Below are 5545 nucleotides of genomic sequence, written 5' to 3' on the forward strand. Positions count from 1 at the left end.
ATAATGGAGGATTTTGGGGTAGGGTTTTGGTTTTTTAAAAAAATAATTTTTTGATTTTAATTTTTTGGAAAAGAGTTGTGCGTTTAATGTGTACATATTAAAATATTTTATTTATAATAACAATTTTTTTAAGTTTTCAGAAAAGGTAACAAAAATATGGAAGTATGCTGCTAAAAAGAGAAAATGTATACATATTTGGTTATATATAGCATAAAATCTTAAAGTACATTTAATATCCAGTTCCAACCAGCTACTATGTAGTGTTCATATGAATTGACCTCTCAAGCATAAAATCACACAAGCTGTTGTCAAAGTAGTCAATAAGAATAAAGTCACTTTTTATAACGCTATATGGATAATATCATCATATGAAAAGTGAATACCATGAATTTACATAAGAAGCAGAACTTTTGTTGTGACCCACTTGTCGGCTTTGGTTAAGTTTTTGTTTATGGTCATTTATTTCAATACTTACAAAGCTATTTCATTGAAATTACTTTTTTACACAATCCCAACACTGTGCCAAGTCGCTGTGTAATGAGTTGTTCCTGCCTCACCAAAAGGTCAAATGTCAAGGTCACTAGGAATTGTAAAACTACCCGTTAAATCATTGTGCATTGACCTAGGAACTTCAAACTTTGTATGTAGATGCACCATGATGAGTTCTACCTGTTGCATACAGTTCAAAGGACAAAATATGATAAACAAGATCAACAAAGAATATGGCGTTCAATGGACGCAACCCCCACACGACCCAGCAACAAGGACCAGCAGCTACTGGGGCCCAAGAGAACCCCAAACAAAAACAGGACAGGGCACAGGACAGGGCACAAGGCAGAGCACGGAAAGGATAATCACTTAATAATACATGAAAGGAAATAATAGTAACCGATAAGGAAATCAAATACAATTGATTGATTATTAGGCCCACAAAGTAAAAGGGCACAGGGGTAGGGGATTTAAGTACAGGGAACGAGAGGGGCAAAATTTAAATTAAAAACAAAAAACTAAGGTCAAAAGGGAAGATACTTACCGTAGACAAGAAAACCACAAGGGACACAAACAAAATGCCACCCAAAACAGTATGAACAACAAAGACAATATATCTGAGGAACACAGAGGGGCGCCGCCTTGGAACAGTCAGCAGCATAAGTACTGCTTGGGAGTTTAAACTGGTTAATGGTGCACCAAACCTTAGCTACACCATGTTCCTATAAATGAGACAATGTAAATAAAATGCCAAGTAAATTCTAACACTTGTTATGGTCGCAAAAGGTGAAATAAGTAAAACACCGAAATGATCATGTAGAAACATATAAAGGAAAACTAAATGACCATAACAAAAGTGCTCAATGTCTTAAAGGAAGACAGAGCAACAAGAAAATCACCTACAAGGGCCTGATGAAGCAAGACAGAAGATGAACATTATGGCAATTCAGTCCCACAGGGCTTTAAGTACAGTCCATCATAGTTTTCCACTTGAACATGTGATAGGTCACTGGAACATGTAATAGGTTAAATTTTATTTTCTCAGAAACTATCAAAGTTTTTCTTTTCAAATTTTATACATTAGTTATTATCAAAACATAATTTTAAGCTGTATCATATTGTCAGATTGCTCTTAAATTATAGTCACCTAAATTATGCCCCCTATTTTTGATTTTTGCACATTGGTTAACCCTCTTGATAACTTTAATTTCTAAAGTATCCAAGATATTTACTTTAATTAAACTTGTACTTCTTGTGGTAGAACTTGTCCAATATCAAAATTTAAATGAGCAGATATCCCTGAATGTCATTTTTTGTTTAATTATTTCCCTTTTTATATCTTCCTAATTTGCTCAAAAACCATCAGATGTATTGACCTCGAACTTGAAATCCTGGTTTACTGTTATGGCAGGTAATCAGTTTTGCATCCTTCTTTGGTTTTATGATAATATCCTGTGCACGACAGCTCTTGTTTAAGTAATTTATTGTGCAACTCCTACATTTTGCAATGAATTGCCACCAAATTTTCACAAACCCACTTGAATCTTGTGCATTTTATATCAAGATTTTATAAGTTGATCATTTTTGGTCGATCATATTTCATGAATGTATAGAGAAATAGTCTTCAAAATGTGATCTTTTGTGTACAACTCCTACATTTCTCAAAAGACTTCAGCTAGATGTTGTACAAAAGTCACTGCCCTGTTGCATATTGTCAGAATTTTATGACTTACTAATTTTTGGCAAAATTATAGTCTTTTTACACACATTTTATAATTACAATTAAAACTAACTTGGACCCCATTTATCTTGGCCCTTAGTAATATAAACTCAGGTCAGGTCAACTTCGCCCATATTAATTATTTATATGATTGGTGAAACCTGCCTAATCTTATTTTCTATTTTCATCAATCATTTATGAAATAATTGTTCATCGCCCCTTTAAAAGAAATCTACTACATCAACAATGATTTTGATGGTTGTACAGCTGACTACTAATTGGGGAAGGCTGTACCAGAGGCGGATGGTGTCTGGGAAGGAGAAGTGCTGCATGGAAGCATAGAGTTCTAGTACTTCAGGCACGAATTTGTAATATAAATCCGTGCTTCAGGGAAGGGCCCACAAAAATGCTGTTAGAACTTTTGGCCCAAACCTTTGGTATGTACACTTCATTATGTTTGTATAATTGTATATTGTGTGTATTATGTTATACAATGAAATATTATTAAACTTTAGAAGTTCTAGTATAAGGTACCTGGTAGTAAAATCCATGGCTTCTTGTAGATCTGATGGCAGTTAGGTTGGATTGAGGGACTTCAACAAGCCCATTGACAATACTATACTTCATGGTCACCTTTGCATGGGCTCTGCGCTTTTAAAGAGTAACTGTTGACCACTTTAATTGTTGCAGCGCATGATACGTCACACTGCTGGACCTTCTATTGTCTGAGAAGACCATTTTTGATGCTTGTCTCTGCACAATCTCCAATTTCCAGATATTTGTGTCTGAAAAAGGATTCCAGATGATAGAGAAGTATGCCACAAGAAGTCTCACAAGGGTTATGCAGCATTTCGTCTTCTGGGGACTTCGCAATGAAGTACAACGATCTATAAAATTGGCAAAATCTGAATACTTCAAAGGGCAAATATTAGATAATAAGAACGACAATAAGAAACTATGGCAGAATATCAAATCCCTTGGTTACAGTAACAATAAAAAAGAAAGTCCGAATATTGTTTTGTCGATTGATGGTGAAACTTATCACGATCCTTGTAGAGTTGCAAGTCATTTTAATAACTTCTTTACAAATATTGCATCTAATTTAGTACAGAAACTCCCGGCAGCAAAGAATTTTTATAGTGTGGCATCCGATACAATTAAGAATTTTTATAGGAACATATCACAAAAAGAGTTTCACCGTCATCATGTAAGTGAGGAGTTTGTATATAAAGAATTATGTAGGCTTAATATAAGCAAAAGCAACTGGGTTAGATGGTATCCCTGCAAAATTTCTTAAAAGATGGTGCTGATGTATTAAAAATCCCTATAACTTAGATTGTGAATTCTTCAATAACAGAGGGGGTTGTCCCAGATGATATGAAAATTGCTAAAGTAAAACCTCTACACAAAAAGAATAGTAAGCTAGATGTCGGGACAATTACAGACCAGTTAGTATTTTATGTATTGTATCCAAGATTCTAGAACGGGCCGTGTATGTACAATTTGAGTCATTTCTAAGAACTAATAATCTAATTTACGAACACCAGTCCGGGTTTCGGAATCTCATTCAACTGACACATGTCTTATTTACCTACTTGACTATATCCGTACAAATAGCTCCAAAGGGTTACTCATTGGTATGGTTATAATGGACTTACAAAAAGCATTTGATACCGTCAATCATTATATTTTGTGTGATAAATTAGATATATTAGGTGTCAAATCTATTTCTTGTTTTAAATCATACTTGTCAGGAAGGTATCAGAAAGTAAGTATTGGTAAAGTTTTTTCTGATTCAATTCCTATTACGTGTGGGTTCGTCAGTGCAGTATTTTGGGTCCTCTTCTATTTCTCTGCTACGTTAATGACATGGTAACAAGTATCGATTCTGATTGCAAGTTAATTTTATATGCAGATGATAGCACAATATTTATTTTCGCATAAGGATCCAAAAATTATAGCCCAAAAACTTGGAAAGGTATTGGAACGATGCTCAGATTGGTTAGTAGATAATAAATTATCTCTACACCTGGGCAAGACTGAATGTATGCTATTTGGTTCTAAATCGAAAATTAATAAATTACAAAATTTTTCCATTTCATGTAATGATCAAACAATAAAGTCTTCGTCTGAAGTTAAATATCTTGGTTTGAATATCGATTGTTACCTATCAGGAGATAAAATTGTCAAGGGCATTCTTTCAAAGGTGAATGGAAGATTACATTTTCTATACCGTTACAAAAATTGTTTATCGGAAGAAATAAAGAAACAGTTATGTCCTGCCCTTTTGCTGTGTCACTTTGATTATTCTTCATCTTCTTGGTACCAAGGACTGAGTAAGTCACTGAAGCACAAACTTCAAGTAGCTCAAAATAAGGTTGTGCGCTTTATAAAAGACTACACTCCTAGGACTTCAGTGACAAATAAGGTTCTGTCCGATCTTAAATTATTAAATGTCAATGATAGAGTTAGACAGTTAAGACTCAACCACATTCATAAAGTTTTTTACAACAAAAGTCCTTCTTATTTAAAGGAATTGTTTAAGGTTTGTAGAATATCCAATTTAAGATCCAGTAATTTTAATTTTGTTTTACCTCAAAATGATTCTTATGTTAAAAATACATTTTTCTACAATGCCATTAAAGATTGGAATTCTTTACCAGACAACATTAGATCAATTGACAATATCCAAACATTTAAAACGAAAGTAAAACTTTTTTTAAGTAATGAAAATGATAAACAAGTGAATAATATGTTTATTTATTATTAAATTGATGTGTAACTTATGATAAGGTTTTGAAACATGTTTATGTGTACTTACTATGTTTTAGTTTAAACGAAATTTATTTCATTTTGTTTGTGTACAATGTACTTGTCTTATTATATTGAAAAATGTGTCTTGATTATTGAAAATTGTCATTAATTTTAACTTCTTTATAACTCATTTATTATTATGTAAGTTAGTGTAATAATTTTACAGAAAATGGACCCCATTGGAAATAAGCTTTTAGCTTAATGGGCAATCCTAGGGTTACATAGAACATACTTATTAATTAATCTTATAATTATTTTTGTGCATTTATTTGTGTGTTTTTATATATATGCAAGTTGATTTCTGTGATAAAATTGTATGTGTATAATTATGTCTATTCCCTGAATAAATCGATGCGATTAAAAATGTTTCTGTGAATATTATTTACAATGAATTGATATTCAATGTTGAAATTATTTTAACATACATCTTTTTGCCGTTGTCTTACATCACTATGTATATACCATTCATTTCTATTTCTGGATATAGGGCTGCGGTGGGTGTGTGTGTGTGTGGTGGGGGGG

This window comes from Ruditapes philippinarum, unplaced genomic scaffold, assembly GCF_026571515.1.
Source record: "Ruditapes philippinarum isolate M1 unplaced genomic scaffold, ASM2657151v2 ctg466_1_1_1_1, whole genome shotgun sequence".
Taxonomy (NCBI): domain Eukaryota; kingdom Metazoa; phylum Mollusca; class Bivalvia; order Venerida; family Veneridae; genus Ruditapes; species Ruditapes philippinarum.